Below are 26,253 nucleotides of genomic sequence, written 5' to 3' on the forward strand. Positions count from 1 at the left end.
CCCATCAGCCCGGGGACTGCTTCAGATTTACCACCTTCCAAGCTCACACTCCTATGATGTGGAGGATTAACTTCCACTGAAAGAAGGAAGAACATCCACTAGGTGGGCACCTGCTCAGGACACTCTATCTGGTTTCCCAGCACATGTCAAGCTGCCTCACCAGTTTACCTCACTCATTCACTTTGGCTGCCTGGGCCCATAGGCATTTGAACTTGAGGCCTTGGGTCTAAATTTTTGTATTGGTCTTCCTGTAGCCACCCAAACTCAATTCATTCATGGATTCCTTCATGGAACAAAAATTTATCCAGTGCAAAAATTCATCCATGTGCCAGGCACTGTTTGTAGGCAGTAATGACATAATAAGAAAAAAAATAATGAAATTCTCTCCAGTCTCCTGAAATTCGTAGAACGAAGAATTCTTCAAACACAGTAAATATAAAATAAGTGCTATGAGGTGAAGGAACTATATATGGCTATGACTTGACAGTAGAGAGAAGCAGCCACATCAGGGAAGGGATCCTGTTGAGAGCTGAGAGCTGAGGAGGAAAAGGCATCAGCTAGGCTAAGTTATGGGGTTGCGGGGTCGGCGTGAGGAAGGTGGTACTCCAGGAAGAGGAACATGTGCAAAGGTCCTGTTCCTTCTCAAGTTCTTTACCCAGGATACTCATTGTTAGGGAGCCTCCCTTCTAAGTTATGTTTCTTTTCTAACATGTCATATTTGACTTCCAAACTAAACAAAGACTCCCATTGCAAAATCAGAGCAATCATTGTTTTTGAAAGACTTAAGTCTGCAACAACAGGGCCTAGGTTTTAATACATATACTTACAAAAATATTTTTCTATATTTCAATAGCCTAGTTTATTCGCAGCTTGCATCTTTTTTAAACTAAGGATTTATAGCTGAGTACTGTAAGCATTCACTTCCCAGCAACTTTCTGACAAATTCCACTCAGAACAGCTGCTACCATAAAATTTAATTTGCCACTTCCCAAAAAAGTCACTTCGATGTAAAATAACTTTGCCTTCCTGCTTATATTTTACTACTAATTAAAACTGAAATGATGGACTAAAAGTCCCCCCATTTGGCTCCATGCACAGATCTGCACACTACAGGATGTGGGGAAAAGCACAAAATCATGAGAGCTGGGGAGCATACAACGTGTCTCCAAACATTTGCACTGCCAAGAATCGAAACTGGTGGGGATGTTTGGCAAATATAAAAATGAGATGTGAAAACTTCACAACAATTATCTGTGTAAATCCATTTCCATGTTTCAAAAGTTCAAAAGACAGAGTCATTATGTGCTCCTAATTAAGCCTTATAGTAACCATTGTTTGTACACCTTTTGTATAAAAATCACAACCGAAGCCAACAGACTGGCAAATCACCTTATGGCATTTATTATTAGCCCGCAAAATGAAAACTTTCTTCAGATGTTTTCCTAGGTGCCTTAATTGTACAAGAGAATTAATAGGAAGTGGAACCACGCCAACCTCTGGCTGCAGAACAAGGTTCCGTTGTCAAAACTCATTCACGCCAAGGTGGCACTCTACGTTCAAGAGAGGTGACGGGAACGTTTCTTCAGCCAAACCAACGAAAATTAATGACCACCAGTCAGAAATATACGGGCTGTTAGGGCAATGCCCTCGGCCCTGATCATCACGGAAGGGCAGGACAGGGAGGAAGGAATAAGGGAGGGCAAAGAAAGGAATGAGGTCGTGTGTCGGGAAATCCACAGGGGACAATCATTCTACAGGATTGTTCCAACACACTCAAGAAATACAAGTTCTCTTTTTGTACATAAAACAACTTGTGCAACGTACCCACCCTTTTTAAGTCAAAAGTAGTACTTAGTCACTGATGACTGGACCCCCTGTGCCCTCCTCCTTTCCCTTAGACCTTTATGTCCTAGCAACTTCCGGGGGATAAAATTTACTCAAGGACTGGACCACATGAGAATGCTGCTTCAGTTTTATGATAAAATACACTCTTATTTATAGTAAAGATGATATCAACACACCCAAGATGTTGACTTCCCCTTTGGCATACACACACACACACACACACACACACACACACATACTTTTTTTTGGGGGGGGGGCTATTAGTACATTATTTTAACACACAGAGAGAGCCTGTTAAAAACCTATGACACTTCTCTGCTCAACATCCCCCAGCAGCCCCCACACACACTGAGAGTCACTCCCACTCCACAGCCCCTATAAGGGTCTATAGGCCCGTCAGGACCTCCCAGCCCCACCGCTCCCACCCTCTTTACACAACCAACACCCCTCCCTCCATTTGCTGGCTGCCACTCTCCTCTCCCTGCACTCCCTGCAGGCTCCGTGATGGGCTTGTCTCTCCTACAAGCTCCAAGTTCCCTACATGCCCTTTCTATTCCATGGGGCTCAGTCTCCACACGGCTCCCTCCCTCACCTGCCCCAAGTTTTGCTCACATATAAAGACTAGATTTCTCTGTACAACTTATTCTAAATTGCAAGCCACGCTCTAACCCCGCCCCCCTCACCCAACCCCCTGAAACTCCATCTCCCTTCCCTGCTTGATTTTTCTCTATAGTACTTATCACTTTCTAATATCTAATAGATATTATATATCTATTTCTAATATCTAATATCTAGTAATATTAATTATCCTTTGGTTTTATACGTTGTCTGTTTCTTCCCTAAAGAAACTTCCCTAAAATGGAAATTCCATGAGGGCGGGGATTTTCCTCTGCTTTATTTACTGCTGTATTCCCAAGTACTTAGGACAGAGCCTGGTTGATAGATGTTCAATCAATGTTGATTAAATGAATGAAATCCACTACTGAATGAATAAATGAAGAAGTGACCGAATTCCCACCATCAAGAAATGGGACAGAGGGCCGGCCCAGTGGCTCAGGCGGTTAGAGCTCCATGCTCCTAACTCTGAAGGCTGCCGGTTGGATTCCCACATGGCCAGTGGGCTCTCAACCACAAGGTTGCCGGTTCGATTCCTCGAGTCCCCCAAGGGATGGTGGGCTGTGCCCCCTGCAACTAGCAACGGCAACGGGACCTGGAGCTGAGCTACGCCCTCCACAACTAAGACTGAAAGGACAACTTGACTTGGAAAAAAGGCCTGGAAGTACACACTGTTCCCCAATAAAGTCCTGTTCCCCTTCCCCCAATAATAAAAAATAAAAAAAGAAATAAAGAAATGGGACAGAGGAGGTGAGCCCTACTGGGCTGGATAGGAGTTCAGGCAGAGTCAAGCCCAATTGTAGTTCCACTCCGAGTCAGTTTCCAAGGAGCCTGGAATTAAAAGACAGAACAAGCAAGGGGGGATTTTCACTCGTGATCATGTTCTCTGTCTGGCCATCCCTCTATCCCCAATGCCAAGCTTCTGGTTATGAACTAAGCTTCTGGTTCTGACTCCAGTGTAATATTTAAAATCTATTAGTCTCAAGAATGCCTTTGGCACCCAATAAGCATCTACCTAATGCCATTTCCCACTGTCACACAATGTCCCTGGGCCACTCCTCATGTCACAGGCCACAAGGACAGAGGTATCTACTGTCGACAAACATCCAACGTTAATCCAGAACAGAAAAAGCCAAACAAGAAAAAGAAAAGCATATCATTTCATCCAAACATTTAACTAGTCTTGCCAAGCATAGATTAGGTACTATAATTGGTTCCAGGCACAAACGCCACTTTGAATTCAGGACCCTCAAGACAGTAACTTAACTTCACATTTCGGTGAGAATACAGAGAGAGAGAGACACATCAAGTTCTAGTCCAGGAATCCAATAACCACAAATCTTTTCCTATATATTCTGCTAAAGTGAAAAGTGACTTTGAAAAAAAAAATGCTGAACCCATTTCCTTGTAGCAATCTGAATAATAGAATAACCCAACAGAAAAGCAACAACGCCTTATATACTCAAAACTGAGGTTTTCTTCTCCTTAGTCTGAACCTCTCTTATCAGTCTTTGTGGATTTTCTCTGGCATAGAATCTCAGATCTGCAGTCTGCTAGTCCCAAATCAGTTACCCCGCACCATGCACCTTCTAGCTCATAAATATGCAATAATAATGGGTCAGACACTTTACACACATTATCTCATGTAAACCTCTCAGGGGTAAATGCCGTTCTTATCCTTATTTTACAGATAAGGAAACTGAGGTTAGACAGATGAAGTGACTTTCCAATTGAATCCAGAGCTCAAACTGAAAGGTCTGACTTCCAAGTTTGGGCTCTTAAAGACCAAAACTATACACTAAGGTTCCAAAGGCTGATGTACTTACCCATGAACTTCTTGAAATAAAAGTCTATACAGAAATAAAATGTAAGTCTTTACATCGTAAAAGTAAGATGCAGGGCTGTGTTTATATTTGTTAGACGACGCATAATGTAATGAGGTCACATAAAATAAAATGAGCAAAATAGGGAAATCATAGTGAGTATAGACATGAAATGCTTTTCAGAAACGTTTCACCTTCTTCAGTGTTTTTGAGAAATGTTTACTAAAAATTGACTTAATGATGAAGAGAAGAATTCCCCAGTTCAGCAGAGAACAATTTCCATTATTAATACCATACAGAAAATAAATAATCTTTAAAGCAAACACTAAAGTCAAATTTAGAAAGTAAGCCACAACATTAATGTGCTATAACATGAAATTTTCCTCTGTCTGTTGCACTCATGGGCCTCCACGGCCTATATGTTTAGAAACTCACAATACGAAAACAGTATGAAAAGAAAGCTGCACATTTCTCAACACTTTTCAAAATGCTAAGGAGACAATGGATGAGCATTCTCAACATCATAAAATAAATTTTCACAGCTAAGGGTCTCTTTATATGTTCACCACGAGGAATTTTTTTTATATTAAAATTTAAAGCTAACAATAAAAAGACTTTGCCTCTCACACTCTCCTTCAAAATCTAAATCTTACAGAAAATCTAAAACGATTTCAAAACGCTTTCCAATTTGAAAAATATATATGAGTACTTTTGAAATCTTGAGTACCATGCTTATAAAGTTTAACACTTCAGCTTTAAAATTCACACTCAAAGCCCACTGCACTGCTAAGGTTCAAAGAATGGCTACATGTGAAAAGGAGACCAGGACGGGGGATGGATAGATCATTGCCCAGTTCTAGAAAGAAGGAAACAGACTGGGCAAGGGACACCTTGGAAAGTAGTGTCAGGTGGTCATTAATGCTCCCATTTTTAGGGAGCTGTGCCCTGTTCTTTATAACTACTCATTTTTCTCCTTTTTTCTCACAATCAGTCCCTCCGCAGAGACTAAGCCCCGCTGCATGAGGACAGAGATACAGTGGGTCCCTGGCCACCCGCCTTTGTTGTCTCTCAAAAGCCAGATGGGTAACTGCACGACAGTCTCAGGTGGGGCCCAGAAATCCTATTTGGGAACAAAGGTTTTTAGAAAAGTTAAAAATGTCCATCATACCACAAGGCAGAAGTTCTCAAGTCATAAAAACAGAAAGGACCAGTAGAAACTACAAGGAAAACAAACTCTGGAGGCATTGATTGATTTGGGGGCAGAGGAATTATAGTCATATAATTGGGGAGAAGTAGCTTTGTCCTTTTTTTAAAAGCCCAAAGAGCTTTCCATTTGGCATCAGTGGGGTTGTAAGTGCCATGCAAAACGCAGCCATGTATAAATCTACAAAGAGTGATGAAAAATTAATTCAAAATAGAAGCATTCACGGGATTGGGGAGGCACTGAATGTTAAGATCTGATTATGAGAAGGTAAAGGAGAAGCGTGTTTGGAATTTGTTTACAAAGTCAGGGGCTGAGCCTGGGGGTGGAATGCTGTTTTTTCAAAATACACATGAATTCAATGGGTGGATAAGATTTCTATCTGATAATAAAGTTCACCAGGGAGAATAGGCTAACCATGGAGCATGGCTACTGAAAACAAACCAGGACCAACACAAGCCTTGTCACAGTAGCTCCCTGGGCTGTCTGTATGCGTTCCTTTTAGGAGCCCAATACTTATACATAAATACCAAGGAGACAAAAGTTAGACTACTCAACTACCTCTTAAAACACAGTTAAAATTCTTCAGTGCTTAATAAAGTAATAAAAGAAGTTTTAAGAACGTGAAGTCATCTGAGAAAGTTTCATGATAAAATTAATAATTAAATCCTGAAATTGAAATGTAGATCCTAAGTTGTGGAAATATTATAAATCGTCACACCCGCGTCTTGCATTTGAACTAGAAACTAGGATACAGTCATGAGATTCCCCCCACCCCCTTCAAAATAAAGTGATAAGAACTGTCGTTTTCTATAAAATTTTAAACCATGTTTCTTCTGGCCTTTTCCATTTGAAAGTAAAATTCATTTCCCTATAAATATTTTAATACCATTCTCCTGTGAACAGGAACAATCCATCAGAGAACAATTTCATAATTGTTTCACAAGCTTACAGCGCATATAATGTCACACAGTAGAGGTCATGGGTGGAAGAGAAGACGGTTATTACACTTTGAAAATAATAGTGAGGTCTTGAGAATATACTTGTCAAATGAAGAAGCAGATACTGTGGCCACCGTGTAATTCAAATACAGATTAAACTAACCGCCTGTGGGGGAGGGGACAGGAGACTAGACTCACCATCAATTTCATTTATGAAAATTAACAGCATTGACGACCTCTTATAAAAAATTTGAAGTTCACTGTGTATATTTCCCTTCTCTATACCGTCCAAAAATAAGGTCAGTTTTGCTCTGCTTGACTTTTATTAGTGAACCTGTAATGGGCTGAATCCTGACGCCCCTAAAAAAGGTATGTGAAGTCCTGGCCTGTAGTAGCTGAGAATGTAACCGTACGTGGAGACAGGGTCTTTACAGAGGGAATCAAGTTAAAGTGCGGTCATTAGGGTGGGCCCTAATCCGATGTGACTGCTGTCCTTACAGAAAGGGAAAGTTGGTCACAGAGAGACACACAGAGGGAAGAGGATGGGAAGACAGAGAGAGAATGTGGCCAGCTACAAGCCAAGGAGAGCGGCCGGGGACAGATCCCTCCCTCACAGCCCCCAGAAAAACCCACACCTGTGGACCCCTTGATTTCCAACCTCCAGCCTCCAGTACTGGGACATAATACCTTTCTGTTGTGTAAGCCACCCAGTTTATGGTACGTTGCACAGCAAACATTGCACGAGCAAACTAGTACGGAAGCTATGAGGACTTTTTAGTTTAAAAACCATCTCTGTACTTATCCACAGGAGAATTTCGCCAGGAATTAATGTCAAATTTATTAGGCTGTAATTTCTACAATCTGTCTCTCTTCCCCTTTCTAAAATTTGGAATATTTTCCCATCTACAAAATTCTCAAAGCTCTCTTTTGCAGGTAATTTCTCAAAGAGAACAGGCAATAGTGAGTGTAACTAATACTTAACACGGTGTGACCTCTGTGTCGACTACTTCAAGTATCTGATTTATTCCTTACAGTAATCAGAGGAGGTAGTGAGTGCTGTTATTGCCATCACTGAGACACATCACTGAGGCACAGCGAGATGAAGCAACTAATCCAGCTGAGCACCTGAGTCCATTCTCTTAACTCTCCCACCACATCTCCTCCCACGGCTCCATGGCTGCAGTCCCAGGATCACACAGATGGGGTGTTCTCAGGTCCCTAAGATGTCATTCATCTGGACCTAGAGATCGAACTTCTTTTATTTCCATGAAGAATGGCTTGATGTCTTCTTACTATTGGCTCTCCGGACCTTTTAATTTCTTAATAATGCTCATGGATCTTTTCTAGTTTTAAATTTCTTCCTCTTGCTTGAAAGAATTAAAGCTAAATAGAAACTTAATAACTCTACTTTTTTTCTTTGTCATCTTTTATTATCATAGCATCTCCCCCAAGCCATGGTTCATCTTTTTTCTGGTTTCTTTGTCTTTAGAATTTTTCACAAGCTGTGGCTCACACTGGCCGTTAGCTTTCCTGATCCTATTCTTACTGTTTGTGCATTTTTGAATTCTCAGCTGGCCATAGGTTAAACTGTGAGTTGTACCAATCAGAGCTTGGAAAGCTCCAGGGGATGCCCCATGTTGCTTTGGGAATTGACTTTTTTTTTTTTTTTTTAGTTTTAAGAAGTATTCCCCCTTTTCTCTCACACTGAAATAATTAACACATTTTCAGTCAGAACTTTATCAAAGTCTTCTATCTCACTGAGGCACCTTTATTTTTATTCCATCTCTCATTTATTCAGTAAATCTTTACTAATGCTCAACTGTGAGCCAAGGACTATACCAGTCACCAGGTATACAGGAGGAATCAAAGTCTACATGGCTCCTGCCTCATGACCTAGGGCTCCCTAAACATACCCTTCTTGCCTCTCACCCACTCTTTTTTTATTATTTATTGGGGTGACATTGGTTAATAACATTATATAAGTTTCAAGTGTAAAATTCTAGAGCACATCATCTGTATATTACATCGTGTGCTCACCACCCAAAGTCTCGTCTCCTTCCATCACCATGTATTTGACCCCCTTTGCCCTCTTCAACCTCCCCACCCATCCCCTTACCCTCTGGTAACAACCATTCTAATGTCTGTGTCTAAGAGTTTGCTCGTTTGTTTCATTTGTTTGTTTGTTGCTCTCTGCTTTATATTCCACATCCCTCTTCTGGGTATCTACCTGCAAATTTTGCAAACATTTATTCGTAAGGATGTACGTACCCCTATATTCACTGCAGCATCATTCACTATAGCTAAGACATGGAAACAACCTGCATTCTTCTAATGGATGACTGGATAAAGATGTTGTACGTATAAACAATGGAATATTACTCAGCCATAAGAAAGGATGAAATACTGCCATCTGTGAAACACAAATAAATCTTGAGAGTAACATGCTAAGCAAAATAAGTTCCATACACTCTTAATAGGCTTTCCAAAAGTCTGGGGTTTATTCCTCCTTTCACTCTGATGAACTTCACGGTACGAGACCACTTCTTCCGAAGTCCTCACAACGAATCAACAACCAACTCTTCCTTATTTTCCACATTAAGTCTGAAGCAGCTTGAAAACAGTGAAACCGTAAACAAAAGCAAAGCGAAAAACCAACTGACGCCTTCTTTTAAACTTCCAGCAGCTGTCTCGTCCAAGCCTCCCTTTACCACTGCATCCTGCCTCTGTACCAAAGTGTAAACACGCTGAGATTCTTCTGGTATGTTCCCATTTGGATAAGCCACCACTGCGGTGGTGCCGCTTCTGTTTCTCCTTTATTTCATTTGCATCCAAATGTTCTCCATCATTTTTTTACCTTCACGTTTTCCTTCTTTCTCTACATGGATCCACCTATTAGACATGTTCTTTATTTCAGCATAGCAAGTCCCTCCACTACCAGAATTCAGTTAGCAGCCTGGCCCCCCACACACTGGCAGTATTTCTAGGTCTTATGAACCTTCTTTAGTGTCTGGGCATTGGTATAGATGGGTGAGATCATAAACAATCCTGTTGGTCTCATCTGAGGATTACTTGATCTGCCCTCCATTCAGGTACTTCTTTTATGTTACCACCTGTTTTCTCCTGCTAGGAAATTAATTTTTAAATCCTTAGAAGCAATCTCTCCTGACCCACCAGTATACACCAGAGCAAGAGACCACAGTTAGGAGGCTTGCTATCAAAAAAAAGAACTGCTATATCCCATTCTGAATAAATGTTCTTTTAAAATCAAGCCACACGGGTTTATGCAATGTCTGTTATATACCCATCACTACATACAGAAAAAACAATATGTTTTTCCTACAACGTCTGTCAAACTGCCACTACACAGGACACTTCCTGGGCAGCTGCTCCCATGTACAAATTACAGGTGCTTTCCTCACCATACAGCCCCTCAGGTACACATGACACAAGACACACACTAATAAACCAGCTTCCTGACTCCCGACCAATTAAACTTGATCTTATATAACAACCATTAAAAAAAAAAAAATAGAGCCAAACCCTCTAAACAGGATTTTCCTTCTTCAGCAGTCTCTGAGAAAAAACTGTTCTAATATGGTGTTTCTATTCCTGACAGGAATAATCCTTAATTATTACGTGCCTTAAGCATCCAGAGATTTTTAAACAGAATTCCACTCAGTGTTAAGAAAATCAGAGACTACATCAATGCCACAGAAAAAAAGACGGGGGGCTGGAGACAGGAGTGGGGCAGGGGAGAAGCACAGGCTCTGCTGAGTTGTTTTTGAAGTTCTGGAAATCTGGGGGGAAAGACAAGAACATTGAGTCACCCAAGAAAATTAAGTTCTTCCATGAGAAAATGTGAAGACTTTTCATTAATGTATTTTGTTTCAGAAAATAAATAAATCATACTTATTTCCAGGGAAAAAAAATACATGGCGATGCAAGTGAATGTGCACATGGCCTGATGTCTTAAACACAGGATTCACTGTGAAAAACATTGTGGGAACAAATAGATTTTTCACAAAATCTCTTTGTAGACCACATGATTTTTGTCATCCTTTGTTCAGTGGCATGTCAGGGGCCAATAATCAATATTTCCCCTAGACAGATGAAACGTTCACGTGTGTCATCAGTCCAAGCATGGCCGGCTCCAGCTGGGATTCCACACAGGTCCTTCTGGAAAGAGAAGTCTGCTCCTTCTTGCTGAGTCAGCTCTCAGTTAGGGATACCTGAGGCGGAACTGTATTGCTCAAACAGCCCAAGGAGCTCGCTGTGCCCCCAGCAAAGCTCGTTGGGACATGTGGTCTAATGAGGGGACATTCACCGAGCACACAGAGGATGCTAGAGTACACACGGGCAATTGGGACCATTCCTGCCCTCAAGAATATAATTTGCTAATAGGAAAGACTTGCTTCTTTATAAAAACCAAATCTAGAGAGTTATATCCAGGGTCCTTCCACAGCACGTCCTCCCACCCACCCACCTCCTGTGAGTAGGCAGCGAACTGTTACTACATCTCAGCCAACTTCTATTGATTGACCAAACAGATATGGTGGGTTTTAGATCATCATTCTTGTCACAATGGGATGCGAAGGATCCTATGTCAATAGTTCAAACAGTACATCTGATGAAGAGAGCAAGCAGCACACTTGCTGTGTAATAATGAATTTGATTAGCATCTGTCCCTGGTTCGTAAGACATACTCTAAATAATTGGAATTTCCCAAGTAATTGGAAATATCATTGCCATTCACGAGCCCTTTGGTCCATACCTGAGTTATGCTAACAAGCTGGCTCAGGATGGGGCTGGCCGCTCCGGAAATCATGGAAGTAGAGGGTTGGGGCTTTGGGTTGGGTGATATCCATGGATTTCATCCAGGGAGGGAACACTCGGAGATGGGTGGAGCTTGAACAGTCACATGGCCAATGAGTCATCACGCCTGGGTATTGAAATCCCAATAAAAACTCTGGATGCCAAAGCTCGGTAGAGATTCCTGGTTGGGGAACACATGGATGTGTTGAGAGAGACACATCCTGATTCCAAGGAGCCAGGGCAGGGAAACTCCATGTCCATGACCTTCCCATACCTCACTCTATGTGTCTTCTCACTTGGCTGGTCCTGATTTGTATCCTTTATGATAAAACAATAATCTTAAGTATAGCACTTTCCTGAGATCAGTGAGATATTCTAGCTAATTATCAAATCTGAGAGGGTGGTGGGAACCCCAAAATTTGTAGCCAGTTGGTCAGAAGTGTGGTTTGGCCTGGGAACTAGCATGTGAAGTGAGGGCTGTCTCGTTGGAGAAAACACCTTAACTCATGGAGTTGACTCTAATTCTGAGTGGTTACCACTAGAATTCCATTGCAGCTTGGCAACCCCCATTCTCAATTCCTTAAATATATGCCAGAAATAATCCCTTTAAGAAGCAAATCTCTTGCAGCTGACTGGACCTCCCCGCCCCCAACCCACCTCCAACCCCAGTCTGAGAACTTCCATGGTCCAATCTCAGCAAGAAACTGCCTCAAAGGGGTAGAGAAACACAACCATAGTACGAGGCAGGCTTTCTGATAAGTGATATAAAAGGTATAAAGGTATAAAAAGCACAATGAGCACACAAAGAGAAAGTTCAATAATTGAGAGATTCAGAATGGCTTCACAAAGGTTGTCACAGCTGTGTGCCTTAAAAATGAAAGTAACTTGAAAGGAGGGGAGGGCAGGAAGGCATATGAACAGCACAAGTAAAGGGTCAAATAACTGTCAAATTTAAGAAAAACAAGACTCATATCTAATTTTTATTAACTCCTTACTATGTGCCTGTGCTCAACTTATTTGGATATTCCAATGAATCCTTAATCCTATGAAGCAGAGCCTATTTGGTACGTGAGGATACAGAGACTTCGGTTAAGAAACTTGAAGGCAGCAGGGGGAGCAGAACCGTGTGGCTGAAGAGGAGAAGCGTAAATGGAAGTGGGTAGAGAAAGGTATATTGTGAATGGCCCCAGGTGTCTGTAGAAACCCTTTTTATTTTTTCGGTCGGCAACGGGAAACCATCAGAGGTGTCTGTACAAGGGAGTAATGTGACCAGAACTGTGGTTTCAAAAGATAACTGGTGGCAGGAAAAGCATTCAAAAAGAGAAAGACCAGAACAGAGAGACCAGTTTGGGGACAGTGGTCAGATCACGGGCCAGATGTAAGAGAGCCTGAACAAGGGCACAGCCAGAGGGAATGAATACGTGGGAATGGAGATACAGTGGAGGAAGGCACGGGAGATGACAGAGATGCGTGAGGCTCTAGAGCCTGGGTGGACGGTAGGAAGAGAAGCCAGGAGAGGACGGCACAGACATCCAAACACCATCAATAGACGTCTGGGTGTCGCTCTGTCTCTCTGTACTGATGTGTGTGTTCACTGCGCTGGGTTTATTTGGTTTTTTTGGTGGTGGTGGTGTTTTGTGTGTTTTTTTACTGTGCTGTTTTCTTGCTGCCTCTGCCTGGATTTGCTGAAGTTCCTGCTCTTGATCAATTAACAGATAGTGAAGTCACATTTAAATACCATATTTAACACAAGCAGGCGACTGTCGAACTCCACACCCCAGATCTCTGGCCACCCCATTTCTCCACACTCTCGGTGGCTGCCTTGCACTTGCCTTTGATGGATAATGAGCATTGGGGGAGCTAATCAAGGATTGTTGGCTAAATGTTTTTTCAGACTGCTGAGCTGACCACCCGTCTACTTATTGATTTAATGCTATTCCAAAGCACACACATCACACTAGTTTTCTTCTAGCTCCTCCTAGGATTCAGTGGGAAACGGTCAACCGAGAGTGTGGAAGAGTAAATTAGAGTTGGACACACAGCAACTCCCTCAAGGACTCCGCTAAAACGCACAGGTGACTGGAGATAAAGTTAATACTGGGTCTCCAGTGCTGGATTTCACAGTCCGTGCTGTTCAAACCTAGTCCCCCTCACAAATTCCTGTGTGCTCCACACCTCGATTTGCCAGCAGAGGCTGCAGAACTGTTTTAGCCAGAAGCAGACCTTTCAATCAATTGATAATCCTTTTCCTAAGTCCCTGAAATGTTCTGGGTACTCAGCTCAGAAACATTATTCTGCATCGCACTTCTCACGCTGCTAAAAGCTTAGGTCTTGCTAATAAACCTAACTATAAGAGAACAGAGGAAAGAAATTTGACTTCCTGTTCCTCTAGAGACAGAGCTTTGAGGGGGCGTCACGCTTTGGAGGATGAGGGTGTCACGTATGGGTATGTCTGCTTCTCTCTCATGCCTGACATTCCCAGGAACCACCAGCCTTTGTAAAGCACTCATCTGAAAACGTTTAAGGAAGACATACCGAAATGCACTCTTACACAAGCCCCTGACACATAATCAATACCATTTAAGCGCACACATCTATATCTCGTATTAGCCTTGCATTTCACCGTGATGTAGGAGCTATTTGCTGAACTTCACCTCCAAATCTTTTCTAATCTGACATCATCCCATAATAAAAACGTCATCATAAAGCGAGGGAAACTACACACTGAAAGTACCTTTTGTGAACATTTTCCAATGTGACAGAACTCAGTCCGTGATTGGTAAATATGGTCTTCTACGATGATTTCAAAAGATAGTAAAATTCATTAGTTATCATGAAGGGTTCAGTTAGGTAGCTGAGAATCAGATCATTGTGAATATACACTGGAACCTTTCCATTTTGTTCAAATTAAGTATCTTCTCTCACTTCCAATCACCCAATTCTAACCTTAAAAAAAAAAAATTAAAAAAAAAAAACCTGTCATCATCCTCCCATACCAGGTCTATGTCAAAGAACAAAAGATCTAATTTTTTCTGTGTGGTATGGAACTAAAAAGTCAAGCCAGGCATATTATAATTGATGCTAACTAGAACTCCCACACATCACAATATCCTTCCATAGAAATTAAGTGTTACTTTTAACAATGTGACATGTTCTCCTCTCTTTAAGGGGGAAAAAATGAGGCAACGACTTTCAACTTATAAATAAGGGAGGGGACGAACATTTGGGTACCTAGGAAGGTGTCATTCGATGGGCTAAATAAGGCTTACAAATATTTCCCCCATCTAATTTCTATAAAGTTTCTGTTAGGTAGAAATTATTATCTCGTGTTACAGATTATAATTAAACAGAAAAAACAACATGAGTATCAATAAGGAATTTTTTAGAAAGATGTCATATTTTAAAACGGATCCTGAACGCAGAGAGGAAATTCTACCATGTTCATTATGGATTGGCAAAGGTGAGCCTCTCCCATCAGTGGGAAGACTTTACCCAGGGTATTCAGACATTCTGGCTCCTCAAAGCCTACTCTCACGCCGGCTCCTCTATACCACCCAGCTTCTGCCTGCCTCCCCAGAAGGCACTAGGATAGGCCGCATCCTGAACCACGGGATAAGGCAGGAACTACTCTCTGAGATGTAGCATAACCTTCACGCTCACCGATGCAGCTCAGCTCTCCTGAGCACTAAGTGCCAGGCTCTGGGGACACAAGGGCGAGCCAAACGTGTCCCTCAGAGCCACCCCAAGTGAGAAGGGGGTACAGACAGATAAGCACATGGTTCCCAGTTAGGCCTGTGACCCATATCTAGGTTTGCCAGGAGAGTCTACAGAACTGTTTTAGTCAAATGCAAACCTTTGGAATCAATAATAATCCTTTTCCTAAGTCCTTGAAATGTTCTGGGTACTCAGCTCATAAATACACTTCTCACACTGCTAAAAGCTTAGGTCTTGCTAATAACTCTAACCCATCTTACAGATGAAAAAACTGAGGCTTGGCGATCAAGAGACTTGTTCAATAGGATGATGAGGGCTCTAATGGCTGAGCTGAGTCTTGAATGATGACTGAGTGTGGGATAGGGTGTGGTTGGCACAGACAGAGTGTGGAAGCAGTGGCTGTGCATTCACGAACTGACCGCACACAGCACTGCATGTACCGCAACTTGCAATGCTCTCTGATATGTAGGGCATTAAGAAGATGGAACCTAACAAGTGTTTCAAGTTTTTTTGACCACCACCTCCAGTAAAAATGTTTTTTACATCATGATCCAGAACATACTTTACACATATGACTGGAGGAAAAAAAAGTTTTTCAATACTCTTTCACTACTCAAATGCACTGATATTTCTTTTCTCTCTCTCTCTCTCTTATGCTCTGATACAACCCTCTAATGGGTGGCAACCTACAGTATGAAAAACATCTGTATAAACCTTTTAATAGGTGTGACGATCATTTCTTTGATATACTTCCTCTTCTTGCTTCTACACTCGTTTTCCTCCTTCACCCCTCAAAAAAGTACCACTGCAAAGAAAGATGCTGATCAAGGAGCCTGAAGAACAACTCCAGTTGTAGTTTCTGCCACATAACCATGAGCAAGTTACTTAACACCTCTGTGTCTCAGTTTACCCATCTGTAAAATGGAGAGATATAATAGTGCCTCACTCATAGGATTGTTAAGGATCAAAATAAATGAAAACATTTAAAGCATTAAGAAGAGTGTCACACGCAGTAAGTGCTCAAGTAATATTGGCTCTTATCATAGTTTTCAAGTCCCTTTAAACAGCATAAAATTTCATATTATTTCTTTTTTAGTATATGAAATTCTACACTTAAATACTTCCTTCACCAACAGGGTTTTGTCTTTGGTAATTATTTTTGCACCAACCTAATAACTTTTCCTTTTCTTTCTCTTTCTTTCCTTTAAAAATAAATTATTAGAAAACCCCAACAATTGTAGGGGAAGTACCACTGAGGACACAACAGCATTACTGTTTACTAACGGTCTGGTAAGTCCAGAAATGGGCTGAACCCTCACACAGCACCCCCTGTGAGTTAGGCAGTGCAATTCCCATTTTACAGATGAAGAAACTGAAGCTTAGTGATCAAGAGACTTCCTCCGTAGGGTATGAAGGAGCCAGGATTCAAATCCAGTTCTGTGTTGCTTCAAAACTCCGATGACACCATAGGGCCTTTCGTGAGAGGTTCTTAGGTAATCAAAGCTGGCACCAAAGCAAGAATTTCATCACTCCCCTGGAGATAACTCGAGTCCTTGGAGTGGTACAGAACCAGGTTTGGGAGGCCTACACAGAGCTAAGGGGAAAAACTCCCAGGTTTAAATTTAATGTCCTTCCATGTCCTCTGAGTACCCCTTAGTAAAGGCACTACCAGGGAGTGACCAACGGAGAAATGGTAAATGAGAGTTAGTGGAGTGCTGGCCTAGATATTCACCCTCAAGACAGGCTGGCTGAATAGCACTGACCGTTCTGGGTGGCTCATAATGAAAGCACCCAGCTCAGCATCTTCCAGGCTGCCCATAGTCAATAAATATTCACAAGACAGAATGCTAACACAGGAGGAGCAGAAGTAAACACGATGCACAGCTCCCACTGTTTTATTTTTCAAGTCTTTCAAAATTATGTTAAGTCAAACTACTTGGTGAGAGGGAGTCTTATTTGGAAAGATGACTAAACATATTTAGCACAGATATTTGTGTTCCTTCAGCCCCATAAGTAAGGATACATTTGACACAGATGCAAAGTTTATTAAATGTGGGCAGGTCAGGACAAATTTTCAGCCCCCCAAAAGTTTCCACAGAAGTGATGCTTTGAGGAAATCACTGACAAGGTCCTGCTAATCAATTGCATCATTAACTGGTCCCTCTCCTGACCTAAAATAACTTGACCTTTGGTGACAGTACATTAACTGGCCAGTCTTTAGCATTGCTATTTCTAACTGGTAATATTTCTCAGAAAATGTTAAGAACTGATGTATTTTTTACAAACACACAATAAATGCAACCTTGACTTTTACACATGATAAATTAAATAATGTATTTGACAAATGGCCTTGGGGTTTATATTCATTATGTGGCTCATTGGGTAGCAAAGCGTTTATAGTTGAACTTGGCAGATAAATTCACATACAAATGTGAGCTATGCTTTTTTTGTCTAATCATCTAATGTTATTTTCTCAGCACCTCTTGGAAATACAAATATTGCAGTCCTCTTTTCTTTGCAAGTTCCATGATGAAAAAAAAAATCCTGAATATGTTAAAGAATCCATTGCCTGCTTATGAAACATAAAGGCTTATGAAAACATGGCACATACTCAAGTAGACCAGTTTGTTTTTAAATATTTTAATAGTGTGCAGTGCTGCAGTGGGAACTAAATGTGTATTATGCCCAGTGTGTACTATACTTTGATCATTCTATCAAAAGATCAAAATTTAAATATTATGTAAATTATAGTTTATACATGTTCTCCTTTGCACCAAATCAAACAGCAAACTTGTTTCTTCTCTAAACACATGAGAATATAAACAAGCAACACATTTAAACTGAAGAAAATACTAGTTCATTCCATTTTTAAAAATGCCCTCAGGTATCAATTAAAATAAAAAGCCTTTATGTCTTCTTAACGTAATCTTAAATGTCTATGTTTATGCTTTCCAATTTTTAAGCATATTCTTAATATTTATTTTAAAGGATCTTAAGTTAATTATGTATGTTATTTTCACAAGGAATGCTATGTAAGTTCTCTTCCTGAAAACTTTGAGAGGCTTTATAAGTCAATAGAAATAACATCAGAAATTAAAGAACCAATATTCAATATCCAATAATCAAGAAAAGTTGTCATTTCCATAACAACTAAATTTAAAGTATGAACTTTGATTGGATTCTGGTTTTAAGAGAAAAACAGCTACAAAAAAACATTCTTAGTGATGGGAGAAATGTGACATAAACAGGATATTAGATGTTATAAAATTCGTGTTAATTTTCTCAGGTATGATAATAGCTCTGTGGTTCTTTAAGAAATTATCCTTATTCTTAGTGCATACATGATATAATTTTTAGGGATGAAATATCTTGATGTATGTAACTAACTTGATGCATAAAACTGACAAATGTTCCAATAACAATAAAAGTACTTGTACATATACATAGACAAAAATATGAAGCAAATGTGGCAACATGTTCGTAATAGTTGAATCTCAGTGGAGGGTATACATATATTCGTTGTATTATTCTTTCAACCATTTTGTGTATATCAAAATTTTCACAATAAAAATTACAGGGAGAAGAAAAAATAGTCATTTTCACTTAAATGTATATGTATATTGATGCCTGGACCAAACTATGTACAGAAAAAATATTGCTTTACATGGACATAGAATGTTTCATTTTCCAGTAGCATCATGCTTCACAGAATCAATTTTTCACCACTGACCCAGAGAAATTATGGGAATCCTTCTGGCCAAGACCACAGGGAACAGCCGATTGACACACACACACCCTGAATTAGGGCCGAGGAATCAGCATCCCTAGAGGGTAATCCACTCTGACCAGTGAGTTTGCATGGCAACCTGTGCCCTTGAAAGAATAAGGGTTGAGGACAGGGGCCTTGTAGACAAGAACCTTCACAACAGACAGAACCTGCAACTTTGCCATGTTTTGTTTTCTAGAGATAGTATATGACATGAAATTAAAGCTAAATTAAACAAATTTAAACTATCAACTCTACTCATTCAGTCACTAACGTTGGAGTCTTCTCCTGGTGGACTACCAGGTTCAATATTAAGCAAAAAATCTGAGATTCTACCCCAAAATTCAAATTAAACCAAATAACAAAGTTCTGGGATGATATGAGAAAATTTAGAGAGAATCTCTGTAAGCATTCGATTTACAGATAACTGAAGGACTGAAAATAAGACTCAGACTTTTGAAACAATACAGCAGGATGTTTCCTATCTACCAAAAGAGGCTTTTTGTTTTGAGGTTCAAATCTCAAAGGTTCTGGACACCAGTTCACTATTAAGTCAGTGCAAACCAACCATCCATGACTAGTTTCAGTTCGATCCAAACTGAATTGAAACTAAGCAGTAAGCACTGAATTTTCAAGAGGCCCAATGCAAAGATTCAGCTTCAGTTGTACCTCTTTTTTCTGTCCTTAGACTTTTATCTTTTCATTATATTAATTATATCATATCATATTTATCATTGTACTCTCCACTTTTCTTTCTTTCCTGTCTTTCCCCTTTCCCTCCCATCCCTCCAGGTCTATTAGGGCCATTCAAAAAGCATTGTTATCACCAGATTAAACTCTAGGCTGCGGAGCTGTAAAGAATCCTGGTGTGGCCCATAAAGCCTGATCAAATCCGGCCAAGACTGGAATACTTACAAGAAGAATGGTTCACTTTCCTTTAACCAAAGAACCATTATCCTGTTTATGGATTGTCGGGGGCCCTTTTTCCTTCTAGTTTCTGATGCCTGCCTTTGATCTTTAACCAATCATTTATACTTCTCTTTAAGGAAGCAGGACAGCATGACACTGAAATCTCATTTGTTTCATGTTATCCCAGTAAAAGGCATGGTATAGGACGGTGGAAAACATCAATAAGTTTGGGGGCTATCTGTGGACTTCACTTATCCAAGAAAGTCCTGAATTCTGTTCAATGTCCTCATTTTCTGATTTTTCTTAAGTTTCTGGTCTATCTGTAAAGCACTAAGCTAAGACCAGAAGGAAACACAAAAAGATTTATTTTTTTAAGTTCTTCACCAGAGAGATATGAGCACTTACTGTCTATGAAAACACTCCCATGAGCAAAGAATGAATTAACCACGGGCCCTACACCTCCAGGAGACCTGAGTGAACCTGCTTCGAAAACTCTAGGGAGAATGTATCCCTATCAATATTCCAGCCAAAAAGCTAGGCAGTGCCTCTGCCTCCTTCAGGCCCATAGGCCCCACAGAGAACTGGAAAGAAGGTTCAACATTCAGGGCCAAGGGCCAACAGTTGAAAACAGTCTGGGAGGATACTCACAGGAGTGAAGAAACACTTGCTTCCGGGCAGCAAGGCAGCCATTTGGAAGTACCGGCCAATGTTTAACCATTTGCAGCCTCTAAGAGTGATCTGAGTTTATCCTCTCCATGTCTCAATTTCTTTATCTGTTAAATGGGGATAATAATAGTCCTCCCCCCTAAGCTGTGGGTCTGTAAAGGTTAAATGAGTCAGTATGCACAAAGAGCTTAGAACAGGACGGAGCACATGGTAAGCACTGTATAAATGCTAGCTAATTGCTATTATTTTAGGCTAAAAGATACCTACAGAAAAATACCCGAGAAAGCTTACCTTCCTTAATCCCCACCAACAGACCAGCCAGAAATACCTATGTCTCCATTTTTTGGTTACCTATTTAAGTGGCAGCATCTCTGGAGCGTCTCAGCTAAGAACAAGTGAGTGAGACTCCTTTCCAGAGCAGCTAGGTTCAGATACACAATTGCAGTATCATATGATTAAAAATGGAAATTGACATGTGATTAAAATGGAAATCTACCTGACATGCACTTCAGAGCCCACACATTAACAGCGTACAAGTTCTGCAGCTTCTAAAAGAAGTCTCCAACTCTGCCAACACTGAACTTCAAAAACTAACGTTCTGGTTAAAGACACACACAAATTACCCTCCATATTAGAAAGACATGAACGCAACGAACTTCAACCAAGTATATGGCCCCAGAGTAAGTGGCATAAACAGGTAATCAGCCCCTGCCACACGTGAGAGACAAAGTGAGCTCAGAACAGGTAGACCCGCTCACTTTTATGCACTGATGCTGTGCCACACCTGGCATAGCAGATTGACAATACTTACGCATTACAATAGGGCTTCTTCTCATAGCCTTTGTAGTTGTTCATATTGAGAGCCATCTTGCAGACTTCACAATGGAAACATCCTTTATGCCAATACTGAAAAAAAATAAATATTTAAAATTTTAGCACTATGCCAGTTTTTTCAAGGATGAGTACAGAAAGGAGATATTTTTAGTGCATCATAGTCCCACCCTGTGTTCGAAAATACTACAACGAAATGACTGAAGGTAACAGGGGATGGGTTTGCCTTCTTTCAGTTAAGTAAATGAAGCAGGCAGCTATTAAAATTGACTTTTAGATGAATCCCCACCACAACGTACAGACCCAGACGGAAGATCTGCCAAGGCTCTGTCCATATTGCACTTGTCTGAGCAGCTCAGCATGGAATTCTGAGCTTGGTTAATGGAGAAATGGAACCTGTGAAGTGGCTTCAAAATGAAAATGACTCTAGTTCAAAGTGCCTAAACACCGTGTTTGTTGGATCTGAATAAATAAGTGTCCACTGCAAATCAGGCAACCCGCGCTGGCAGGCGGAGTAGTATGTAAGTACCCTTGCCGACCCCCACCCCCGACCCCTCCCAGTCCAGCTTCCACTACATGGCGGGGAAGGTGGACCCTGTCCGGGATGACTGTCGGGATGACGGCGTGCTGTTATGAGGCATCTGTGTCACCACAAGCAGATTTCACGGGGACCGCCTCCGGCTGATTTCAATTGTCAGGCACTCGGGATAGCGCCGGGGTCTGTCTCCCAGGCTGTTCAATTCCATCCACGCCTGGGAAGGGCCGGGAGCAGGGCTGCGGGGGCCGGGCTAAAGCCACTTCCTCTGGAATTCCCCAACCGAGTGGATCAGCCCCCGTGGGTCCTGCCCGGGCTCTCGGGGGAGATTATCCTTAGCACTGCGGCAGCGGCCGCCCCTGACATGTTAATTACTATTTGCTTCTCCACCTCGCCGCCGGCCCGGGAGGTGCTGGGGCGGGGGAGAAGTGGGGATGCGGGCGGATCCTCGGGGTGACGGGTGAGGGGTGCGGGGTGGTGAGCGGCAGGAGTGGAGGTGGGAGGGGGCGCGGCTCGCGGATCCGTCCCTTGGTGCCGGCCTGGGCTCCCGGGCCCCGGGCCGCGCTCCCCCGTGCACGCTCGGCAGCAGCTCGGCCAGGCAGGCGCAGCCCCGCACCCCCGCCGTCCGCACCCCGTCTAAAGCCTCTGGTGGTTCCAACAGCACCAGCGCCAACCGTGCTCTCTCCGACACTCCGCGGGCGTTTCCCATCGCGTGCCCTCACCCGGGGCCAAGACCACGCAAACACCCAGACCCACTCATCTCTTTCTGTCCCAGATGCCAAAACTTCTCCAAGCAGGTGCAGCCCGGCCCCCGTAGGTCCGGGCGCCCCTCGCTCACCTTATCCAGGCAGTTGACTTTCTCCGTGGGATACACGACTTTCCCGCAGCGGGCGCACTGGGGGTTCATTGTCGCGGTTCCCAGGGGCGGCGGCGGCGGCGGCTGGGGGCTCCGAGGAGCCGCTGTGACATCCCCCGGCGAGCCCCGCACCAGCGGGAGGGAGGCGGGCGGCCGGGAGCCGAGGTCGCGAGTCGGCGCGGGGCCGGGGACGAGCCGGCCGCGCGGCGCGCGGGGAGGGCGGCGGGGGCGCGGCGGGGCCTGGCGCCTGGGGGCGGCCGCGCTCTCCGGCTCGAGCTCGGCTCCGGCTCGGGCTGCGCGCCGCTCGCTCTGCGTCGCTCGCACTCCAGGTACCGGTGACTCACACAGACACTCGCTCCCGCCCCTCGCGCTCACTCGCTCCCCCGCCTCGCAGCCGCCGCGCAGGCCAAACCCACCGGCGCGCCCCGACCGAAGTGGCAGGGAACGAGCACGTCGGGCACCGAGGAGGGAGGGCAAGGCGGGGGAGGGGGGCAGAACCCGGGAGAGCTCCGCAGACACCGCGGGCTGCGACTGTGAGGCCTGGGAGCGCGCCTGGTGCCGCAGCCGCCGCCGGGGCGGCCAGGTGGGAGGCAGAGGGGAGAGAAGCGGTGTGGGGCCCAGGGACCTCAAACCTGCGCGCCCTCTGCGCTTTCTCCTCTCTTCTGCCCCAGCCGAGTCACCGTCACTCCCAGGTTGATGTTGCCGGTACCCAAAGGGCGCGGGGGTGCGCCCGCCCTCCTCCTCTAGCCCCGGGACCGCGGGCAGCGGTGCACCAACGCCCCACGCAGCGCCCAGTCCCGGGCGGAGGCTGTCCCCGCGGCGCGCAGACAGCGCTCGGGCGTGGGAGCCGGGAGACCCGCCGGGAACCCGACTCAAGTCCCCGCGGCGCCGCGGGTGGTGCAGCGCCGGCTCCCACGGCCTCTGCGGAGAGGAAGCGTCCCCCGAGTGCCAGCGTGAAGTTCTCAGGCCCTGGATGGGGAATAAATAGCCTTCTCTCTCTGGCTCCCAACCCCTGCACTTTATATATCTGTTCTTGGGGAACGACTGGTCATTTTAGGCCCGAATCAAGCCTTTCTTGATTAATAAACAGTCATCCTTCATTTTGCTGTGTGTGTGTGTGTGTGTGTGTGTGTGTGTACACTATATATTTTTGAAATTAAACACCACAGGATCTATGAAAAGTTCTTCGCTTGCGTTAAGGGAGGCAATTACAAACTCATGGTCCTAACCAGAAGGGCGAGAAAATCTAGCTGAAGGTTGAGGGTAGGATGCAACCATATGGAATAGGAATTGTTTTTTAGTTTTAATATGATATCGGGTTATTGAACTTGTTTTATAAAAAGTCGCAAAATGAAGCTATATTACCTGAGTTCAAAGCCCAACCTGCCCTTTATTACTCGTATACAAATACTTAGCCTCTCTATGCCTCAATTTTCTAATCTACAAAAGGGGGTTAACATAGGGCTACAAAACAGCTCCTACCCTCCAGTGCAGATTAAATGAGTCAGCAGTTCTGAAGTGCTTGGCTCATGGTAAACACTACATTAAGGATCCTAGGATTATCCTAGGCTATAACAAGTAAACAAACACATTCCATTGCTAGCACACAGATTAAGACTCAGTAATACCACATAGTCACTACTGTGACAAATATTTCTTTCTTTTTTTTTTTTTTAATCATAGCTGCAGCCTTTCATGAAAAGAGAAAACTGTTGGTTTCTGGGCCTCTTAGGCGGGCTGCACTGATGAACTATCATTCATAATGATGCTGTAATGTCTGCCTTTCAAAAGAGATAATTTCTTAAAAGGAATTCACCAATGCAACAGCCTTTGAACCACTCATTGCTCTGCTCACAAGATCACCTCATAAGCAAATCAAATAATTTGTTGTCAGAGAGGATCGATTGTCATTTAAAAACACCTCAGCTATTTAGTAATGCCTCAGACCATGGATGAACCTGAAGGATTTTATGCGAAGTGAAATAAGCCTTACAGAGAAAGACAAATACTACATGGTACCACTTACAGGTGGAATCTTAAAAAAAAAAAAAAAAAAAAAAAAAAAGTCGAACTCATAGAAACAGTGGAATGGTGGTTGCCAGGGACTGGGGATGGGAAAATGGGGAGAGGTTGGTAAAAGGGTATAAACTGTCAGTTACAAAATGAATAAGGTTTGACCTCTGATGTATAACACGGTGACTATAGTTGATAACACTGTATGGTACAATTGAGATTTGCTAAGAGAGTAGGACTTACTCTCAACAACAACAAAAAAGGGTAAATATGTGAGATGACAGATGTATTAACTCAATGGGGGGAATCTTTTTCACAGTATATGGATATCAAATCATCACATTGTACACTTTAAATATCTTACAATTTTACTTGTCAATTAAACCTCCATAAAGCTGATAGGGCGAGGACCTACACCGGATATTTTATTTATCTATTTATTTATTTATTTATTTATAAAGGAAGAAAGAAAAGTGGAAAGAAAGAAAATGCCTGGGAAAAATGGTATTTTTATGATTATCTTAAAGGTGGTAAGCTTTTTAGCATTTAGATATTCCTAACTGTAGACCATAAAATGTAGTTTAAAAATCTTATTCTCTTTTTTAAGTGATAAGCAAAAAATTCTAAGGAAGAGTGATGGTGATATGTGACATTTATAGCTGATTTATCAGATCTTTTAACTGTGAATTGTATAATTTTTTTAGCTAACTAGCATCTATCAAAATGTGTGATAGTAGGTACTAATTAAATGTTTGTTGAAAGAAAGTATGAATAAAACAAATGACTATATTAAAATTTGAAATAACTATGATGTTTTATTCTCTCAAAAATAAACAATGAATGCTCAGAGTTATATTTTCCTCTCATATCTGTTTCTCTTACTATTTTCATCTTCTGCATTAAGCCAGCTTCTAAGTTTCTTAGTGACATTTCACTGATGTAAGAAGAATTTTAATGCCATCTGTCTTAAAAGGACTTCTTTATTTCAAAATTCAAAGTACTATAAACAGAGAATTGGCAGAAACCTGTCATCTGGTCCAGCCTTCCTCCTTCAAGCAGATGAATGATTTAATTATCCACTAGGGAAAACTTTTGCCTCTTTCATGTCTTTTTGACTTGACTAGTCAAGAAATCATTCCTTATAGAAATTATACCTCAATATCTCTTTAATTACATACTCTTCTGCTGGTTTGGACATCCATAGGTATAAAGAATAACTTACCTTAATGACACTTGTGAAAACATTTATATACTTAAAAATTTTAATTTTTTTCTTTAGCTAAAATTCCCAAATCTGTTTACTTTTACCTCTGGAGCCTATTTACATAGAACCTGTTATAATCACTTTATTATTTAAGCTATATAAATTCACCTCCAAATTAAAAGTGTGAAGAATAATTAATATTACAAAACGCCAAATGGTGGCTTTGACAAACATTAGACTCAGATTATGGTGGATTGTGTTATTGGTTGACAATTTTTTGTTCCCCTCCACCCTGGCAACACTTCCCATAGGCAGACTGTATTTCCCCACTGCAGTCAGTGACTCTGAGCTTGATTGTGTGACTTCCTTTGGCCATGGAATTCAAGTGGATGTGACAGATGTCATATCAGAGCAGAAGCTTTAAAGGACTTGCATAGTTAGCCTTTGTTCTCTTACTCCCTTGAGTTCTGGTGCCCAGCCATGAGAAGAGCATGTCCCAGGGAGTGGCTGCTTCATTGACTT

At 42.3% G+C, this 26,253-nt stretch overlaps 1 pseudogene; it reads right to left on the reverse strand.

Moving 5' to 3' along the window:
• Positions 1-22,693, reverse strand: part of LOC117019112 (LIM zinc-binding domain-containing Nebulette-like) — a 123,984-nt pseudogene extending 101,291 nt beyond the window's left edge.
• Positions 22,694-26,253: the final 3,560 nt, after the last annotated feature.

Source organism: Rhinolophus ferrumequinum (genome assembly GCF_004115265.2).
Source record: "Rhinolophus ferrumequinum isolate MPI-CBG mRhiFer1 chromosome 5 unlocalized genomic scaffold, mRhiFer1_v1.p scaffold_110_arrow_ctg1, whole genome shotgun sequence".
In the NCBI taxonomy this organism is placed as follows: Eukaryota; Metazoa; Chordata; class Mammalia; order Chiroptera; family Rhinolophidae; genus Rhinolophus; species Rhinolophus ferrumequinum.